The 21,700-nt window shown below is 44.6% G+C and overlaps 1 protein-coding gene across 5 annotated transcripts in view; it reads left to right on the forward strand.

Moving 5' to 3' along the window:
* The first annotated feature begins 3,428 nt into the window (after nucleotides 1–3,428).
* The window catches only part of SLC7A1 (solute carrier family 7 member 1), a 44,864-nt gene continuing 26,592 nt past the window's right edge, over nucleotides 3,429–21,700 (forward strand). The window contains exons 1-2 of one of the 5 annotated variants that reach the window (XM_027651593.1): nucleotides 3,429–3,545; nucleotides 12,487–12,586. The gene's annotated coding sequence lies outside the window, so the exon portion shown is untranslated. Of the gene's footprint in view, nucleotides 3,608–11,400; nucleotides 11,453–12,486; nucleotides 12,587–12,953; nucleotides 12,973–21,700 lie in introns of those variants that run through there. The other 4 variants (XM_027651598.1, XM_027651615.1, XM_027651606.1 and 1 more) reach the window with 4 other exon arrangements.

Raw genomic sequence — 21,700 nt, forward strand, 5'->3', positions numbered from 1 at the left:
CGATCATGCTTCTGTGGTAGACAAGGCAGTATTCATCTTACACTTAATTTCATACATGCAGGCCACATCTGTCCTTTGTTGTGAAACAGCACTTAGGGCATGTCCCTAAGCACTGTTCCACAAGCAGCTGTATTGACTGCTTTTATATTAGACTACTAAGCTTCCCCAAGACAGAAAATGCATATGGAACAGAATGGCTAACGTCCACACTATTAAATCCTCGTACCCTCAAAAAAAAAAAGTGGTTCTGTGTGTGGCACGGAATGGCCACAGGTTTGTGCTAACAGATCTTGTGTCTAAGGATTATTTGGGACACTTACTTGGCATGGATGAAAACTGTGCTATCAGCCTTTTAAAAATTTTAACATAAGGGTGATTAAGTTCCATGAGTATTCCTTAGCTTTGTTTAAATTACAAGTATCGATGGAGTCAGCATCACACTGTTTGTGTCATTCCTGGCAGTTTTTGTATGTAACAACTAGCACTCTCTTGAACAACACATAGGCATGTTTTGGATGATGGTATGCCCCAGGACCATTCCTAGTAGGTGGCTGGGACATGGCCAGGTCTTTCAAAATTAAGATTCATCCAGGGCACTTTAGGTATCTTCCTCAGAATAAGTCCTCCCAGACTAGAAATGAAGATCTTGTTAAATATATATTTGATAAAGACATATAAAAGCCTGCAAAACACAGAGATGGAAGTAGGAATCAATTTTTTACTATCTTCTCCAGTGCAAGAAAAAGAAAGCTAGCAAATAGCAGGTTCAAAAGAAACAAAATGAGGCCCAGGATAGAAGAGAACATAGAATAATACCATAGAATAATCAGTTCCACAGATTAAAATGAGCTAGGACAGGCTGACCAGCTGCTTAATTAAAAAGCAAGGAAGGATTAAGGTGCAACAAATGATTTTTGAATACAGAGTTTAAATTCTAGAAAAAAAGAAGAGAAATTTCAGAACAATTGTTTGGTTGGGGTTTTTTTGCCTATTAATTGGTACCTGGTGTTCTTTGGTACCTCAGCTTGGCATAAAAGAGGTTTTCTTTTTCCTGAAAAACTTCAGGAGCCATAATCTCAGACCACCACTCCCCTTATTTATGCACCCACATCTATTAATAAACACAGGAGATGAGGCAGGGCTATATGGCAGTGACGGGCAGAAGTAGACTGTAAACATGACAGGTATAGCTGTTGGTCTCACATGCAGCAGCTCATGAAGAAACACAGCAACGACACACAGTTAGAAGGTTTTTTGTTAATGCTTACTCCCAAAATGTCCTCCAGCCTTTCCAGTGGGTAATCCTTAATGAGCATGTTGCATTGTTTAATTGACATTAAACAATTTATTTCTGTCTATTTTTTATGCCTTTGACTGCTTATTCACTGAAGGATTGTTCTACTGCTCAACCTTTGTTCTGGAAAGGAAAAACAATTCCTTACGCTTTCCTTAATGAATATGTTTCTTATCAGCTTTTTTTTTCAGGATTCCCTCAAGTAGGTGTATTTCTTTATGGTTAAATGTCAAAATAAGCACAGTACTCCAGCTGAGGTTTCAGCACTATTGATTGCAGCTTCATAATTGCTTTCTACAACCCACATATGTTTTCATTAAGGTACTCTACTAGAAAGATATCGTTCTTTTGGGTGGCTTTTTTTTTCATTAGTATCATTAGCCCCATGCAGCAGTCTCATGTGACTTTTGGGATCCACTGTAATTTCCCAACATTTTTCTAATCATAGAGTCATTTAGGTTACAAAAGACCTTTAAGATCATCAAGTCCAACTCTTAGCCCAGCACCACCAAGTCCACCACTAAACTCAATGCCACATCTACACGTCTTTTCAGTACTTCCAGGGATGGTGAGTCCACCATTTCCTTGAACAGCCTGTTCAATGTTTGGAAACTCTTTTGGTGAAGAAATTTTTCTTAATATGCGATCTAAACCTCCCCAGTAAAATTGAATTGGTTTCTCAGCCAACTGTTCTCCACTGCTTATTTGGTTTTCTTTCCTAAACTATCACTCTTCTTCTTTCTAAAATTCCACTTTATTTTGGACAGTTTCTTCAGGATCCATGTTCAGATGCTGTCTCATCCTGCAGCACACTGGAAACTTTTCCCATAGTGGTCTCACCATGGACCTTATGAACAGTAATGGAAATGGGATCTAGCCAAGCCTGGCACAGACCCCATGCTCTTCTCTTTTTGACATCCAGAGCTTTTTTGGGCTGTTTGCCCCAGTTTTGGGTACAACCATGGCAATTTCATCAACAGTGTATTTCCTTGGTTGAGGGCATCGTGCTTTGTGGGTGGCAATGTCAAAAGGCTAACCCAAGTCCACTGGCGTTCACCACTGTTGAATCCTGGGCTTCATGAAAAGCAGTGTGACCAGCAGGTCGAAGGGGGTGATTCTCCCCCTCTACTCTGCTCTTGTGAAGACCCCACCTGGAGTACTGCAACCAGTTCTGGTGTCCCCAACACAAGAAGGACATGGAACTGTTGGAGTGAGTCCAGAGCAGGACCACAGTTAATAAGAGGACTGGAGCAGCTCCCCTATGAAGACAGATTGAGAAAATTGTGGCTGTTCAGCCTGGAGAAGGTTGTGTGGAGACTTCATAGCAACCTTCCATTATATAAAGGGGGCCTATAGGGAAGCTGGAGAGGGACTCCGTCAGGAACTGTAGGGACAGGACAAGGAGCAATGGGTACAAATTGAAAAAGGAGAAATTTAGGTTAGAAATTAGGAAGAAATTTATTACTGTGAGGGTGGTGAGACAGTGGAACAGCTTGCTGATGGAGGCTGTGGATGCCCCAGCCCTGAAAGTGTTCAAGGTAAGGTTGAGTAAGGCCTGGAGCAACCTAGTGTAGTGGGAACTGTCTTTGCCCATGGCAGGGCAGGTTGGGACAAAATGATTTTTAAGGTCCATTCCAACCCCTTAACATTCTGTGAGTATCCACTGCATCCATTTCACCATGACATCACTTTCTCAGCCATGTTCAGCAGAATCCATCAGCTGTCAGCGCATGGTGTGCGGTACAGCTGCAGAGATGATTCGCTCCATCCCAGCCCCTCAATTCTCATTCCCTAGGAGTCTGAGGGACAAAAAAAACCCCAAGTAGGTTCTCAGTCCATGCCGAACTAAGGCATGAGCTGCTCGAGTGTGAAGAACAGGCCCCTTGCCCCAGGGAGGTGACCGGAGGACTCCTCCGTGTCCCACGCGTGGCCACGACCAACCGCGCGGTTCTCCAATCATGCGCTCCCAGCTCTCCCGTGGGCGATGCGCTGTACCCGGGGGCTGCCGATCCTCCCAGGCCCGGCCTCCCCCTCCCTCCCCCTTCCCCCACACCCGATGCTGCCCCCGGCCCGGCCCGGCCCAGCACAGCGCCGGAAGAGCCGTGGCGTGATAGCCGCATCCATTGGTGCGGGGAGCGGGGCGGGTCCTCTCTGAAGATCTAAAGCGGTGGCGGGGAGCGGGGGCCGCGGTTCAGTCACCTCGCCTGTCGCCCGAGCCCGCCGGCGCCGGGCTGCCCCTCGCTCGGCACGGGTGAGTGCAGGGCCAGGCCGGAGCCGGGGCCGGCCGGGCTGCGGCGGCGGCGGCCCCACGCGGTGCGTCCATTTTGCATGATGCAACCGGGGTGGCGCGGAGCGGGTCGGCTGCCTCCCCGCCCGCCAGCGCTGCCGTCCCTCCGCGCTCTCCCGCGGCAGGTCCCTCCCTGAGCGCTCCCCTCCCCTCCTCTGTCCCCGACCCTGGGCTGGCGGAGCGCTGTCGCAGCCCCTCTGCTGAGGGCGGGATCCCCCGGAATGCCGGCGGGAAGGGCCTTTGCTTGGTGAGGGGATGGGACCTGCCACCATCGGCAGTTCTCCCGTGAAGGTTGGCGTCGCCGTCTCCGGCCACGCGATCCCTCTGCCAGGGATGCAGCAGGCCAGGGCAGAGTTGGAAAGCTCTGTGCGTGCGTGTTCCCCAGCTAATCTCTTTTCTTGCTTATCTTCCCTCTGCGATGCGAGGAGCGCCATAGGGAACATGCAGTGATGGAGATGAAGGCCCAGGTATCAAGGAGAAACCCTGGGTCACGTTCCTGATGGCCTTTCCATGCCCAGGGTAGCTCCCGAGGGACTGCCGTCTTGTGTTTTGCTTCCTTTTTCAAATTTAAAAAGAGACTGAGAATTTGCCAAAAATGCCGGTATCATCCGTGGCTCTGGAGCCAGCCCCGTACTCTGTGAGTTGCCAAAGTCTGCTGCTCCTGAGCCTGCTCCTGTGACCAGGACAGGGTCTTGTCTCCGTTTGGTTTGTCAGCATTTTGCAGGCAGCTGTCCTGACTGATAGATGGGTCTCTTCTTTTTTGTGTATGTATGTATAAATGTTTGTGACAGATGGGGTATAGCCAGAGCAGGGGGAACCAACTAAAAAACACTTAAGAGGAAATTAGTATATAACTAAAGCTGGACCAAAAGTTTGGGACTACATACAAAATTGCTGCTTAGTTGTGTTGTCAGCTGCTAGAAGCCTTGGATTTAGAGCAGGGTGGTGTTTTTGTAGGTGGTGTACAAGCTCATGACAGAAAGGTTTGCAGCTCTGTAGAATGTCCAAGCTGCAGATCTGGGTAGAAGAGCTGAGGTGATCATGGCGCTGCAGCTTTATGAGTTAGCTGGCTCCTGGCTAAGTGGTTTTGTCACTTTGTGTGTGGTCATTTGCAAGTGTTACCTTTGTGCTTGAGCAACAATTTCCTGTTGATGTCCAGATGAGGTGAACCAGTGGACACCCTACCTTGCCTCCCTCTGCCCACCTCTGTGGACTCTGCAAAGCCAGCGAGGCAAGTGGTGAAGATGTGGTCACACGTTTAGGTGTCATGTGGCACCCTCTGCAGTGGGACAGCTCTTCAGTCTTGAAGCTATTCACTCGCTCATGCGTGACTGTCTCTGCTGTCTCCAACTTAGAAACAAATACCATGAAGACTTGGGAAAAAAAACCAGGTGGAAATTTACCTTTCTGGTCAGATACTCTTTGGACTTCTGTTGCCTTCAGCAGTCAACTGACTTGTTTTTTAGACAAGTTTTCCATATAGTACAAAAGAGGAGGGGCTGTGTAATTACACAGGCTCCATACCTACAAGTGCTGACCCTGGCACAAAGAAGGAGCAAACTCATTGCTTGAAAGTTATTTTGCATTCGGGTATTTTTAGTATCTTGCATTTTGAGTGATCTGACAGGGACAGGCCACACGCATGCTTTAGATCGTATCATTGGCTTTGAAATAAAGCCTTTTCCTGAGCAGAGGAACTACTGGATGTTTAGTCCCCGATTTATGACACATTGCAGGTATTTGTAAAGTCTTGAGCCTTGCTGCTTGTAGGGTTGTGCTTATCAGTGGCACTCCTTGTTTTGAGGTGGCTGTGACAGAAACCTGAGGCCTACTACGCTTCTAATTCAAGTGGTTAGTTGTGAGCGTGGGTGAGACGTGATTGCATAAATACAATATGCTCTTGACTCCACGTGGAGTGAGCAGGATTTACTGTACAGAAGCAATTAGCTTAGACAAGAGGAAACTCGTAACGTAAATCAGTTACTGGAGTAACCAGTTTCGAGTAGTATTTTTGTTGAAACATGGATCACTCCCTTTTTTTTTTTTCTTCCTCCTTTTTCCTGTGTAACCTATTGCCAGATTGCAGGCAGTGTTCATCCTCATATGGAGGTGTGCCTGAACTCTGTGTCTCTGCTTTAGGTTGTGTGACATGGCTAAAGGTTGGGTTCAGTGATCTTGCAGTTCTTTTCCGGCCTTAACAATTGTATGATTCTGAGACAACGTGAATGAGTGCCAATCTAGCTGGCATTGAGCGCAGCTGATGGCCTAGTGTGTGCAGGAGGGAGAGAGTAAAGGAGTGGTGATTGTTATTTAGTCTAAGATGGGAAAGAAGAAAGGGAGAAATATGGTTTGGTATAGGGCAAACAAGGGCAGAGATCTTGTTGCAATTACTGCTTCTGCTACCTTTTGTTCACTCTTGATCTGCCAAGTTCCTCAACCTTGGTCCACCATGACAGGTTAATGACACTTTAGTGGCCTTTCAGAAATGTCACTTCAAATTGTATCTCAACTTTCAGAGAGCAACAAAGCGGTACCTTTAATTCTCTTTTCTTGACCCATATCTGTGATGCTAAAAGCATCAGTGTGGAGTAGGGCAGGAGGAAAAGAGGGTGAGTTACTTTGTCTGCAGTTGTGCCAGGTGGATGCTGGCTTGTTCCTGGTGACTTACAGACTGTGCCATTGTGGTGCCAAATGGCAGCTAGGGGTGTGACAGGGCCCCTTTGCCTGTCCTGAAGGATGAGCTAAGAAGTCCTGCTGACGTAACCAAATACGTGGAGAAATAAGTGGCATTGACCAGCAGAACGGTGAGGCTGCGTGGTGTGGAGAGCTAGTTGAGTGCTTCTGGGCAGAGCTGGTTGGGGTCAGCTGCAGTCAGTGCTGACCCACAGTTAGTAACCCAGAGGGGATCTGATCTTCTCTTCTGTGTGTATCAGCGTGTTTGGCAGTAGCCTAGATTTTTTCTTCATTATCCCTTCATTATCCTTGCAAATCTCTCATGTGCTAAATGGTGTTGAAGGTCGCATTTGTCTGAGCAGATGTAGTCCTCCATGTGCAGGTATTCAGCTCCAGCTCCTTTTATGGTTAGCCAGGATGTTCCTGGCATGTGATTCATCTCAGCCCAGTAGAGTAAAGCAAATGAGTTGAGACCTGACATGTGCTTTCTGATGACTCTAAAAGGAAGCATAAATGTGTAAGTGTTTATCTCAGACTTGTGAGGTTTTCGGAAGCCTCAGTGACTGGCAGTTTGCAATAAGAGTGGGTTCGTTTTGGTATTTGAGCACTCCCTCCTTAGTGCAGTTGTTGCAATGTCACTGACTACTAAAACCTACCAGAAAAAAAAAAAAGAAAGAAAAAAGCATAGCTGAATCCGATGGTCAAACAAAACATTGGGGTTATCACTTGCCATGTGATGCTCCCACTGGTTGCAGGATTCTTGACAACTGTCTGTGGTTACCAGGTGGTTTGTGGGTGTCGGGGATCAGGAGCTGGGGCTCCCATCTTCCCTTGTGGTTTGTAGAAATCTAGGGATGCTGCTTGCCCTGGCAGCACTAGCTGTAACTGCCTCCCCTTGATGCTCGGTCAGCACCTGCTGCCATTGTCAGGGTCCCTGACTCTGCTGGAGATCACCAAGGTGGTGGAGTCATAAATCCTATGAATGGTATCTGGTACAGAAGTGCCTTATTTCAGAGTTTCCAAAGTAGAATACTCTGAAGTGTTTGGTTCCAGGTATATTTTTCCATTTCTGTTTGGTTTTGTTTCTGTTTGTTTGTTTGTTTGTTCTCAAGTAAAAAACTGTTCAGAAAACTTTATTTCACAGAGGCATGGTTTTGGGGTGTTCGGGAGCTGCAGTAACTACTGTAGAAAAAAATGTGCTGCTAGTTTCTTTGCTGAGCAGGATCCTTCATTAAATTTTCCTCTTAATCTTATCTGTTCCTTAGTACCTTCCATGCCATGTCTTGACCCCTTTTCTGGGGAATCCATATGATTGCTATATTTACTGAAACACTAAATTTATTAGTCTACTTAATGATAGTATTCAGCTTTATATTTTCTTATTCCTCTTTCTCCTGCCTCTTTCTGAGATGTGGAATAACTCTTGGGTTCTCTTTTGCAAGATTACCAGAGAAATATTCCAGCAGGCTTTTCTGAGCTGTAGAGATCTCACAATTCACTTTTGCCTCATTATTTTCTGCATCCTTGTAATTTGTTTGTGTCTTTCCTTGGAGGTCTTACTGGCCCATTTAATTTTAAAATTACAAGGATAAGGATTTCACTTGTTATGTTGAATTTGAGGACTAACAATTAGTTACTATCCTTAGTTACTGAGCAAGCTATGCTTTTATTGAAATTTAGTGCCTATTTCAGTCATCCACTTCTGAAAGTTTATTATAAGCCACTCTAGAGTTAAAAAAAATAAAAATTAACAATGAGCTTTTTGTGTAACTGAGTTTGTCCCTGGTTCTGATTCAGGTAATTTATGTATTCCTGGAACTCATTCTGTTCAAAGAGAAGTGTATACTATGATTAAGATGGACATATGTGAGCCTGACTATAAATCATTACCAGATATTTTAGTATAAGTGAGAAGAACCACATTGTAGGGCAGATGCACACCATCTCTGGTTGCAGTTGTGCCTACAGAGAAGTTTGCTTCTGGCAGCTGCTCACTGGCATCCCAGCTGCAGAGGCAATTGCTGCTTCAGTTTTCTGGCTGATACACTTGAGAGAGCTCCCCTCAAATTTGTGTCAGCTCAGGTGAGGCTTGGAAGCACAGGCTGCCTCACTGATAGGTCTCTGCTAACTTGAGTTAGCAACTAGGTTATAGCTTTGATGTTTCAGCTGGCAAAGTAAATAAATAGTATGGTGTTTCTCTAGAAAATATTTTTAACTCGGGTTAGCAGTGTTTGAGTGAAGTGATTCAGGGTGCTGAACAGATATTTGAGAGGTAAAAGGCAGTGGTTGTACTAAGCATTTGGGGACACTTACCTCTGCAGCTGGTGCACTTGGAACTAAGAAAAGCAGTCTGCACTGGTAAAGGTGCTGCTCTGAATGTTGGCAGTGGACCACATTGGTTCAGTGGTTTGATTAAACCAAAGGTGAGTTTACTTTGAGTTTGTGGGGTGTGGTTTAGTGCTACTTTCCATTGCTATAAAAGAAATACCGTGCAAAATCACCTTTTAATTTTATGTGTAAAGCATGCTGAGATCAGGGCTTGGGAGAACTTGCTTCCCCAAATTGCTTACTGTGAAATCTGGAGTCAGTAAGCAAAACCAATTCTGAAAAATAGGAAGGGATAAAGTACAAGCTTTAAACCGTAACAAAATCAGTCCACTGTTAATACTAGTCACAGTTTCATTCAGTCCCAGCTGATGTGAGAGGTTTGTTTGGATGTGTATGCAGCAAGAGTAATGGTACTGTACAAGAAATTACTGTGATTTGATAAATGAACTGTTTTGTTAAGCTGAAGAAGAGTTTGCTTTTTTCAGATGAAAATTCTTGAACTAAACTGGTTGGAAAAAATGCGTTGAGTTTGTAGAATTATGTTGTTTTATTGAAGTGACTCTTTTATAATGCAGTTTAAGCTAGCAAAGTAAATAAGGTGTTGTATCTTTAGAAAATATTCCAGAGGGGATTAGTTGGCTCAGGTAACTAGAATATAATCTTTCATCCTTAGGTTGCTGATTAAACTCTCCTTGGGGTTGCATGCTGCCTGACAGCTGTTTGATGACCTGTGTGAGATAATTCCCAAGCAAAGGATGCTGCTGCATGCCGCTTTATTTTTTTTCCCTCCAAAAAGTTCACAAAACAGGATGACCTGTAATACATGTGAAGATTTTTATTCTTTGTCTCAAGTTGCAGGGAGTGTCTGTGCATCAGGCTGGTTTGTGTGCTTATAACTTCCAAAAGCTGAGAACAGGCCCCTGAGAAAAGTACAGCACTTGGCTGATACAGGTTTGGAGTGCAGAGATGCTGTACTGTTGTATACCTGTCCATGCTGACTCCAGGTGCATTAGGCTGTGCAATCAGCTGGAAGAAAGGAGCAAAATGTTCTGGCACTCTCAGTAAGAAGAAAGCACAACACCCAGAAGTCATCAGCTGGATGATGGATTAGGGTGGAGGTACTACCTCTTGGAGGAGAAATACAATAGGTGTTTGTTGGAATTTTGGAAGTGAGAACTTCTGTGAGATTGGAGCAGAAATTTGGCCTCTAGCAGCTTTTCAGTTCAGGAAAGGCACCAACACAAGCAATAGAGTGAAAAATATAACAGCTAAGTAACTGAAGAAGAAGAGAAGTAAAATATTTATGTTTTGCTCTGAAGGTTCTAGGATCAGTGCTTGGACAGTCTTGAAATGCAAAGTTTTGTTCAGAAAGCACTCTTATTTTTGAGTAACACAAGTGTAAGGAGGAGTTGTTGCTCTTGTGAGAGAAGTGCACGTCTGAATTGCTAAAGCTCGAAAGACAATTCAGAGAGTTCACATCTTTTTATTAACTGTCCACAGAAAGAGTAGTTGAAATTTGTTGAGGTGTTTTTGCTTCAGCTGGCCCTAGGTATGGTCCTGCCTTCTCTCTCGAGCATCAGTCTGGTGGAGTTTTTGTAGATATCTGCTAGAGCCCTGCAGTAGCTAGGGAAAGCAGGTGACTCTGGAGGGCCATAGCTCCCATCTCTCATCCGAAGGGTTAAGTTTATACCTGGAGGTGCCTGTCTTTGCCTGCTGGTTACAGAGGGGGGTTAGATGATACCCTAAGTCCAAATGTCTGCTTTGGAGTGGGCTGAAGCTAGTCAGGAGGAATCCTACCCCTCATAACCTGGTTGGCATGTGAAGAAATACAAGGATGTCCCCCAAAGAAACTTGTATGAGTAATGAAGCCACTCTGATGTGCTTTGGCTGCTCCAAATAAACCATCACAGATGTTAGAGTACTTTTGAACCTGTTTTTTCCTTTGAAGGAAATACCTAGAGAGCAGAACAGCACGGGGCAGGGCACCATCAAAAGCACAAAAGCAGCTCCTTGCTTTTCATGCTCCTGTTCAGACTCTTGGGGGGGAAATGCTATTTATCATTTGTGTCACTTATTTTATTTTAAAACCGCCTATTTTCCTTTGCAAGTCCCAGCACAGTGGAGCTAATCAGAATATTTACAGCCAGTAGTTTGTTTCCTTCTTGCCATCAGTTAAAATGCCTAGCAGCAGCAGAACTTATTATACTTCAAAGTTTCTTGTTCTAGGTAAGTGACATGGGGAGACATGACACTGTACGTGTTCTGAGAGGTGTTGCATTATACATTTCAACATACTTCTCTGAGACTGTCATATTTAGGTCTCTCTGTGTACTCCCATAAATATAATTAGGAGTGATTTCCTTTGATGCCAGAATGATGGTGTGGAAAAATACAATAAAGTTTTTAAAAAGTTTAGCAGACTGGATGATATTAGTAATTTTTCTCCCAATAAAAAGTGCGTACTTACTCCAAATACTGTAATTTGCTGATAGGGACACAATTATTTTTAAGGATAGCAATATAACTTCTCTTGACAGGACTGTGTGCTGGATGGCTTCTCATATCTCTGTCACTGGGCTCTGGGTGCAGGTTTTGGGGCAGACCAGGCTTCTGCATGAAGGGCAGGGAGGTGCAAGTGGAGATTCCAGTAAATTCAGAAACGTGAGTGAGATTTTAGCCTACAAATCGGGCAACTACTAGGCTGATGGGGTTAAATAAAAAGTAGATGGCAAATATGGTTTTTTTGCTCATGGGAGTAATCTCATCTGTAAATTGACTTGTGCTTCCCAGGGAACCAGAACAAGCTCTCTTCATGGAGAAATGTGGGTTGCGAGAGCTGGCTTTCTACCACACAGACAGCACAATAAAGTGTAAGGCTGACTACAAGGTAATGCCTCTCTTTGTGCAAGATGGGGCTGAGTCTGCACTATATTTTGCAGCAGCCTCATGGCTAGGCTTAGGCCAAACCTGCCAACTTTTTGCATTTCTTACTTCCTAGTATCTTTGCATCATCCCTGCTCTCGCTGCTCCTTCAGCTCTCACATCCATGACCTTTCTGCCTAAATCCCTCTTTGGGCTGGCCAGTGTGGAGCCCTGTGTTGAAGGGGGTGCAGGATCCCTCTGCATGGCATTGGCACCAGTGAGACCTGAAATATGTGGCTTGTGGTCTGGCTCACAGTTTGGCTGGTCAGTGTCATCCTTGCTTTTTTGGGTGGGGGAACCCCAAACCCCCACAAACTTCAGCAAGTCTTGATTTGATCCCAGACAGGAGTGGGAAGCCTTTATCCTGCTTTTGATAAAAGTTCTGAGAGAAATATGAAAAGCGCTGTGCCTTGGATACATCTTTTCGCCAGCCCTTCCCTGTCAGCAGCCTTGCAGCCTTGAGCATTTGGGTTAGGTGGAGGCAGAACTCTCCCTAGACAATAGCTCTCCTGTCAGGGAGCAGGAAGGAGCTGAATGGTGAACTCATGGCTAAGAAAAGAGTATTTACCCAAAGCAAAAGAACCTCCATGCCTACCTCACTGTAAAATTTAATTGCACATCAGCGTTTTACCTCTTTTCTGGTAAGATTTATTTAGGCAGAATGTATCAAAACTGGTCTCTATCTGTGTGTGAAAACAGGGGTTGGTTACCCTATTGACATACTGATAAAACATCATGTTTGTATCATTTACCATACTCTGTTCTTATTTTAGACTGAAATGCCTAAAATGGATGCAGTTTTCTAAGGCATTTTTTTGTAAATCCGTCAGTTTAGGAGCTGTGAAGTCTTTACCATGATGGGTTATGGGATTATTGGGAAAACACTTCTGAGACTGTGGTTTTTTTTCCTCACAGTAAGTAATCCCATTTTATATGCCTTCCTTTTCTTTTTTTTTTTGTTTTTTTTTTTTTTTTTTACTAGTTAGACACTCCTGTCCTTCTGAATAAGGGATTTTACTAGTGGTGGGGTGTGGCACTGAGCAACTGTAGAAGACCAGCAGGATTGGGTCAAACACTGAAACGTAAGTGGGCAATTTATGGAGCATGAAGTTTTAACAGCAGGAAAGAGCGTGGGCGAAGCTGCCATGGAAACTGAGTGTAGTGCTTTCAAAAACCCCACAAACTCTGAATCACTGCTACTCCTAAACACTAATGCATTTTTAGCCACCCTCTCTGCTCTTGATGGTGAGAGGGTAGCTGCTGGGAAAGGGGAGGAAGGTGGGAAGATGATGCAATGTGAGCACCTTGTTGTAAGCCTAAAGACACGTAGCAGTGTTGGCCAGGCTGGGAGAGCCAGGGTGGGCAGTCATGGCTGGGATGGTTTGATCTCAGGCCAGGAGTGTCTGCCCTCCAACCTTGCCATGGTGAGGGGCGGTTGAACAAGCGGTGCTTTGTTGCAGCCTGGGAGGTAAGCTTGGTGTCCGTCATCCCTGCATGTGCTGGCTGCCGAAGGGGGGGGCAGGCAGGTGGCTTTTGTCACCTTCCCTCTCTTAGTCCCTCACACAGACCCATACTTTATCTCCTCTACTACCTTGCACCATCCTCAGCTCCCATTTTTCTGTCGGTGTATGTCTAGACTACATTGACGTGGACATATCCTGTAGTCCTGGCAGCCAGGCTCCGTGACTGCCCTGCCCAAACACGATTCCCATCCCAAAACAACAGTCCCCAGTGAGGCGTGTGTCATGACTGGCAGGGAAAGGGGGTTGTTAACCATCAGCAAGTTGCATATCCCAGCTACCCTGGGAGTGTGGCCACACCGTTGGTGCTCAACATGCCCTGGATTGGGCTGCCCAAACTATCTCACTTAGGGCTTCCTCCTGGCAGAGCTCCTCATGCTGTTTCCAGGCTGCTGGGGCATCAGTGGCACATCCAAGTCATGCACTGTTTTCTCCTTCAGCAGTGAGTGACCTTGGTTAGTGGGATGTGTCTGGTCAAAGGGTAGTTCTAGTTTGATCAGCATTCAGTCATTGCTTTTAGTCCAGTGTGCTCAGGACACTGTCTCTCGGGGAAAGGCCCTTCTGAGAAACTCTCTACTGGGAATTACTTGGAAGAACCACCCCTGAAACTGCAGACACGCAGCATCCTCTCTGCTGCAGGAGAGTACGTGGCTGCACACACCAGCCAAGGAGGGTGTGAAGTGCTTGTCTGTGCCTGCAATGATGAACGTGTAAGGCTTGGAAGGAGCTGATCCCTCCCCAGCCCTTGAATTATGACTGGAATGTGGGAATACTGAGACTAAAAGCAAACATTTTAGCTCCTTTCAGACTAGGCTTCTCTTTCATATGGTGTAAATCATGTTCGCAGAAAGCTTTAGTATTTGATCTGTAGTCATGCAAGTGCCCTCAGAAGGTTATAATATTTTGAATTCATCTGGCATGTTCAATGAGAAATTAATTTTGGCTTCTTCAGAACAGGGAAGTTTTTCTTAATTCTTCCACTATGTTGAGTCACTATCCAAAAGCCACATGAGAGTGCAGGGCTGGCAGTTCTGCCTAGGGCAAGCCCTTGAATGGCCTGCAAATCATTGGAAAAACTCCTAAATTAATAAATGTATTCTAATTACTTTCTAATGACTTTGTTTTGATTGCATAAGCCTGAAGGAATGGTGTGTCATACTTTGATGTTTCATAAAATCTTAGAATGGTTTGGATTGGAAGGGACCTTTGAAGATCCATATAGCCCACTCCTCCTGCCATGGGTTTGCTCAAAGCCCCATCCATGCTGACTCTGAATACTTAAATTGCATACACAGTTACCCAAGGATAGCAAAACCTTTCTCAGAAGCCTGGAATCATCTTGGCATAAGGCAAGGGAGCCCTATGACTTGACCACATAGGATTTCTGCTCTCCTTCCTCCCCGAACAAATGTGTGTCCTGCACAGGCTGAGCTCTGCCTTGTGTGAGCGGTTCCTCTGAGGTCTGTGACAGTGTTTCTTCTGGAAAAGCTCTTCTAACGCTTCCACCTTGTGCATAGAAACAATGTTCCTGCTTTCTCAGTAAAGAGATCCTTTATTTCAAGTCGGTATCTGTTATGGGAATGGAGGAAGCTTTTAATTGGAACAGCAGCACTGGTGCAACAACGCTGGAGTGTGCCTGTTAGAGAAACACTGACCTACAGACATGCTGGTCCATGGGGGTGGCCAAACCCAGGTCCATGGTCCAGCCTGTCACTTGGCAGGATGCTCATGGGTTGCTTGGCAAGGGTGACCAGGGTCTGTTGCTGCCATGTGGCCCTGCCTCCAGCTGGAGCTGCCACTGCTCACTATAACCTACCTGCTGGCCTCCACCTGCTCCCCCCTGCTCAGAGATATAGCAAAATATGCTGATTTATACCCATTTTGATTTGCCCCTTGTCCACACCTGAAAATCCCTACACAGCTCTGCCCTTTGTCCTGGTGAAATGGCAGTGTTCAGAGAAGTCTTTTCCTTCCTTCCATCTGTCAGAGTCATTGGATGTGTCCCATGACTATGCAGCATAATATTTTTGTTCTATATGAAGGTTTTGTTTGTTTCCCCACTATTGTTTTAATAACAGCCAACTTCTATCTCTGTCTGACTTGCTTCCTCATCCTCTAAGGGACATTCCTTGGACCTTCTTCCAAGGACTCTTGTCCAAGGACCCAACTGGAGCACGCTGAATGACACGGCTGAATGACTTTTGGCTAAGCAAAGATTTGTCTTCGTTTTATCTGGTTTTAAGCACAGAGAAACTCACTTATTTGATATTGTTTCCCAGAGCATAAGTTTCTTTCTGCTCTGTGCGTAGGCTGAGTCCCTGGCAGACTATGGGTCACTTCTCTTGAATTCCTGGCAGTGTGTCTCAGGCTCTCATTTGGGAAGTTTAATTATTGGTGGAGATCCCCTTGGGTTTTATGACAAATTGAGGGAGTTAAATCAAGCAATTTTCTTACAAAGCGTAATTTGAAGTCATGCTGAGGAACTGTTTGAGGAGACTGTTCTAGACCTGGTGGGAGACTTTTCAATTAGATGCTTTTTCATCAGAAAATAGTGATTCATGCAATTAGAGAGGTGTGATGCCCTTTGGCTAGGCAGGAAGACATTTCTCCAACTTTCTGATCTCTGAGGAGTTGTGGATGGCAAATGCGATGTCCTTCTCCAAACATCTGGGTGCTGTTTTGAGCTGACAGAGGATCCTCAGTAGCAGAAATTTGAAGTGTGGACTGAAAGGGCTGAGAGCACTGAAGGCACTTTTTGCTGGATGGTACTTGGGTGGGAATCCATCCTAGAAAGTGTTACATCCCTCTCCTCTGCCCTGGCTGCTGTCTGTGGTGGATTGCTACCCAGTCAGCTGTAGGCAGAGGGTTGAGTTCGTTTCAGTGGTGCTGTTATCAGAACAATTCCCCAGTGGTTATTCTGGTACACCTACGGGGTACTACAGCACAGTAGCCTGGGGAGGGGAACATCTGATTTCATGATTTAACCCTGCCAAAACAAACATGCTTTCTGGCTGCACCTGAGTCTTTCCTGCTTTGAGGCAGGGTGCACTATATCCAGTTTGTCTAAAAGGTATTTCTCTAACCTGTTCTTGCAACACTTGGGTGGTATCCTGTCCTAGCCTTTCATTGTGTCCACAGCTGGAAAGCAGTTGTAACATCAAATTCCTCACTGCAATTTAAGCATGATAGGATGTGTGTTTCTGCAGTAGCTAAGCAGGGGAATAAATGTCTACCCAACCTTTTATCTGTTGAATGGCTTACTATGTGCCACTTTTGATGTTAATCACAGCTGGAGCTTTGGGCATCACAGCTTCCATTCTGGAGATTTTGAAGGTTGAATTCTGAGAGTTTGAAGCATTCTTCCCATGACTTTCACAGCAGGAACCTCTCTCCTTTGTTTTGGTCAAAAATGGCTGCTCACTTCAAAATGGTTTTTGTGTATCATCACAAATAACCCAGATGGAGTTTTCTGCAGGTGTTGAGACAAAACATTGAAGTTTTCCTGCTTTGAAATTTTGGGGAAGTTGAAACTTGGGGAAAAGGATTGTCTTTGCCATCTTGAAAGTTATCTTGGGATGGGAGTGGATTTTTTTACCTTGGTACAGTTGGTAGCTGTAACTGTATGGAAGGCAGACGGGTGAGCTGCAGCACCCTGACATTCTCCCAAGGTGGTACTAGAGCATCAGCACCTTCTTCATGTCCAGTGGGACTTGGTGTTCACTTCCATAACTGATTGCCAGTAAGTGGGTGGCATAAGGATTAGAGAGAGCACCTCACTGCTCCTTTTCCAATGGAAGAAATCCTCCGGGTCTATGAGACATGTGGAGAGGAGTGGGAGATACTGCCTTGGAAATGTCCCTAACACTCAGGAGTTTGAGTAACAGAACCTGCACCATGCCCAGCCATCTGTGACAGTGTGCTGGTCCCCCAGTACCACCTCTGCTGTGGTGTTAAAGATCTGCACTCAGCAGAGTAATGGGGTCCCCTTCATATGGGCAGCGTGCTGTTAAGCAGGTGAATAAGACTGCATATTGTATACACTTCACACCCCCACATGTGTGTACCCTTCTCTTAATTTAGCATGAGTTTATATTTAACTGGGTGGCTTCCTTCTTTGGAGTAGCAAATGCCTTGCTAGTGGTTGATCTTCGTTTTTAATGACAGAGTTGGCAAAGAATATAACAATAATGTCTGTATATATATACTGTGATGTAATCTAGATTAATGTATATTGAGATATAGGCATACATATGCACAGTGTGAAAAAGAAAAAGTATAAAATTATGATAACCAAGGAGGGAACAGTTTAACAGCATATGGACAATACATTCCTTGTCTGGTTAAAATAGTTCATCAAGACAGCATCTCTTTACACACAGTGAAACAAATGCAAAGAATTACAGCTACTTTGGTGTCTTTTGGCTTGGACTCCTTACCATTGTTGCTGCTATGGTGAGATGCCTTCCAGTTTTGCATAATGTGAACGCTTGGTCATGCCTTTACTTTTGTCAGCCTTTTTACTGGTGGCTGGCATCTGCAAATGCCTGTGGTCCCAGCCTCTGAGTCAGTTCTCAGCACTTGTCCCAAGCATGTCTTCTCCAGACTGCCTGCCCTGCTCAGCACAGGTGGTGAGGACACTTGCAACAGCTTCAGGGACACAGCCAGATGCACCCTGGGGGCTGATACCACATCCGTTGCTTCTGTTTCTAAAACTCTTGAGGTAGGTGTTCAAATTGGGAAAGTTCAGCATCTTCTGTAGCCATCTTGTCCCCTCTCTGTTTTTTGTTGCAGAGTAACATAACAAAATTCTGGAGATTTTCAAGGCAAGACATTTTGGAAGGACGTATCTGACACAATTCCTGCTTTATACTGTAAAGTACTGCACTGAGGACTTATATGCCTTGGTGACTTTTGGCCATCTGAATGATGCTTCAAAAAACATTCAGTGGTTCTAGTTTCATCCCTTACAACATGATCTCTTTGCATTAGGAGTCTGCAGTCAGATCTGACACCCCCAAAATATCTGTAATGCTCGCAGCAGTAGTAGGAATTGAGGTTTTCCACCTCTTCTTTTTCTGCATAGGACTTCTCTGTGAATGATGCTACCTCGGGGATGGAAGTAGCAAAATCAGCCTTTTGGAAAGGGCTCCCAAGTGGGTTTGTTACCCATGTGTTGATAAAAAAGTTGTCATCACTACATGCCTGATCAAGGAGCTGACTGTGTTTAAACTAAAAATACAGGGTCAAAAGCATTTCACATTGCAAATATACCAACGTGGTGCGAGCACAAGCTCTTTGTTCTGCAGATGAGTAGCAGCGATGATACAGCTATATGGGGGATATTTTTCCTCAGCATCTTTTTGGCCTTCAACAAATCTGAGACTCCACAGGACATGACTTTGCTGTGAGAGAAGAGTTCTGATGGCAGTAGACATTTTCCACGTTTCCACATTTTTCCATGTTTCAAAATAAGCATATGTGGGACAATGTTGAATGGGGATTTCTGCTCATGCCTCCTCCAAGGAGGTGCCTGAGGAGTTCATTAGACATGCAGCAGGGTTAGGCTTAGGTTTTCTTTTTTCCGTAGTAGAAAACTCCTTGTTCTGCCTAATCAGCTTTAATTTTATGCTCTTCTGCAACACGGAGAAGAAAATTCTCAGGAGCAGCAATGCCTTGAAAAAGATAAGGAGTGGTTTTTCAGAAGCTGAAACAAATTGTAATTGTTGAGGAAGTGATAGTACTGCTTATGTAAAATGGTGCCCTGTCAGCTTATTTTTATACATGGTGTTTTATGTTTAGCTGGACAGATGTTTGTTATGGTTTACTTTTTGCTGTTAACCACATGCAAGATTGCTTATTTTCTTATGAGTTTGTTTTGAAGAATGTTGTTTTTAAAAATGTTGTTAATGGGGAAGGAAATCTATCAACCTGATATAATAGGTAACCACTAGATAAGAGGAGGAAGAATATCTTATTTTATTTCAAAATACAATACAGTCAAGGCACAAAAATTTGGACAGGGAACAAGAGTAACAAACATAAAGGGCATTGTAAATAAAAGACAAGGACCAGTAGCACTGGGTGGAATTTGGCTGCTATTGAAGTTGGTGGAAGCTTTGCCATTGACTTCAATGGGACAGGATTTCACCTGAGGATGTGGCCCCTGCCCCAGGGTCCGCCTTGCTAAGTTATCCAAGTGTGTCATTGCTTCCCAGTGCTCTCAAAGACCTTGGCTCCTGCTGAAACATGGAAGTGCCCAGAGCCTTGGGGTGAAGGCATTTCCTGCCCAGGATCTGAGTGGTTGAGGCTTGCAGCTTGTTGTTTCTCATTGGAGAAACCAAAGCTAAAGGAAGGGTGAGAACTAGGCATGTGCAGAAGAAAGCTAATCACCATTCATTCAGATCAAGTTTCCTCAATTGGAAGGTGGTTATGTACCATCAGGTCACATTTCTGGAATAATTTATATTGTTTTATGTTACTAGGACTGCATTATACCATGGGAATACTGACTGTACATTCAAAAAATGGCTCATCGTGTCAAGTGGGGTTGGGAGTGGGAGGAACCAGCCCAGAACACGTTTCCTCACTTCAAAGGCAAGGATCGCTGTCTGAAACAGTCAGATCACAGCTGGATCCAACTTCTAAGAAGGGAAAAATAATAATCTCCACCAAAATCACCCTTTGATACAATTGCAAAGATAACAAATGATACAGAGGAAGGGTTTTGGGCAAAGGTGTAATGACCCCTGTACTGCATCCTGCTAAAGCAAAAGATTGTTCTCCTAAAAAAATCCTACTTGTCTTTATTGAAGGTCTCTTTGTCAGGCTACAGTGAATATAATTGAAAGTGAAAGGTTGATTTGGTACCTGCTGTTTCAAAAGCAGTGAAAACATGTAAGAGGTGTGTAGGATGGTGATCAGTTGTCTGTGAGATGAACGACAGTTCTGTGTTCAAGGGCCATAGAACATGGCTGCAGTGTGGGCACCATACCCTGCGCGCAGCTCCCTGGCTGTTACCTGCAGCTGTAGGAAGCATTTTATTCACAACAGAGATGCTCAGATTTTGAGAGACTTTTGGGGCAGGAGGAAGCTGATATCTTGATCTGGAGGTGAGCTAGAACAACGCTGTCCACTGGCATTAAGCCAATTGCAGAATGCTGGTCTTAATTTCCAGGTCTGTCGTAATTAAATAGCCACTCTTCTAAACAAATTATCCATAAGAGACGGTTCTGCTTTATTCTTGATAGCTGTAGTACATCTGTGAATTCTTGTAGATATACCAGAGGGAGCTCCAAAATGAAATAATTTTGAAATAAGTTTCTTGTGGGATACTCTTGAGTGATACATAAACTTGAAGTAAATCACTAGATTTTTTTTTTTTTTAAAGAATAAATTGTACATCACTCTGCCCCCCAAACCCCTGCCAAGTTCATGCCCTGATCCTCCATCCCTGCACTAAGGGGCTGTTTTTCTCCTGCGTCCATTGCCCCTCCCCAGCTCTGTTGTTGCCAAAGAAGTAATTTCTTATGATGTGTGTGACGAGATGTCATTGGGTATCAGATACACCTCCATTTTCAATGCAGAACTAAAACTCCCATTGATTTGGGACCACTAAATCATGTTTGTTTTGCAAGACACCAGATTTAATTAAGGTAAATGGCTATGTAAGAAGTAAAAGGTCTACCATTATTATTAAGTAGCGTGTTTTTGAAGCCAGAAAGTCCTTGAGCCAAATCCTGAAAGAGATTGGAAAAAGCTCCTTGGGTGTCAGTGGTGGTGGAAGGAGGAAGAAGAGTGGCTCTCACCTGCAGGGAACTTCGGTCCACCTGCACCAAGAGGCACTTGCCTAGACAAAGATAATGTCAGACTGCACAGCCTGACCTCTGCCTTTTTCTTTTGTCCACCACAGAGCATGTCCTCCTTGGAGCTTTGTGTGCTGTGTGGGGACAGTAGGTCACTTACACTCTGCAAGCAAGCATATCATTAGTGTCATTTAGCAATTATGTTTAGCCCTGTTCTCATTGTGTGGGGATCATAGAAACCCACATGTTGATGAAGGAGTACACGTCACAAACCTTTTCCTTCTACACATTACATGGTCCAACCCTCCTCCCTCATCTTGCTTTTCCACATAAGAAGTGTTCAGCACCTTGTAGGATGAAACCCAGTGTGCTCAGCAGGGTTGATGTCAACTTGGAGGTGCAAATCCTGAGGAACATGAAACATTGCATAAATTGCTGAGATCTGGGGAGGCCTAGACTTGTAGCCTCACCAAGAATTAAATGTCTCAGGAAAATCTCTGAGTTTTCTCCCTATTGTTTGTCCAACTCAGCCACAGGGGTCCATCCAGGCCTGACCAGGGCTCTGTGCAAAGGGTATGCGAGCACCGCCCACCTACACTGCATCTCTGTAGACCTCTCTGGCGCATTGCTCAGCTTCTCCCTGAGCTGGATCATCTCTTTACCTCCTTTCCTTTTTCTATCTTTATTAATAGCCTCAGCTGGGACTTCCCTGTAGTCTTCTATGCTGCTTCTAACTCTTCTGTCCGGGCCATTGAACACCTAAACCTTGTCATAAATATTGACTTAGCAAGAAGTAAACTGTTTTTCAGCAGTCCTTTGGCATGTCTTGATGTTTCTGTATACCTCAAAATAAACCCGTGTTTGTTCTGAAATC

Source organism: Corapipo altera, unplaced genomic scaffold, assembly GCF_003945725.1.
Source record: "Corapipo altera isolate COAL_440 unplaced genomic scaffold, ASM394572v1 0, whole genome shotgun sequence".
Lineage (NCBI taxonomy): Eukaryota > Metazoa > Chordata > Aves > Passeriformes > Pipridae > Corapipo > Corapipo altera.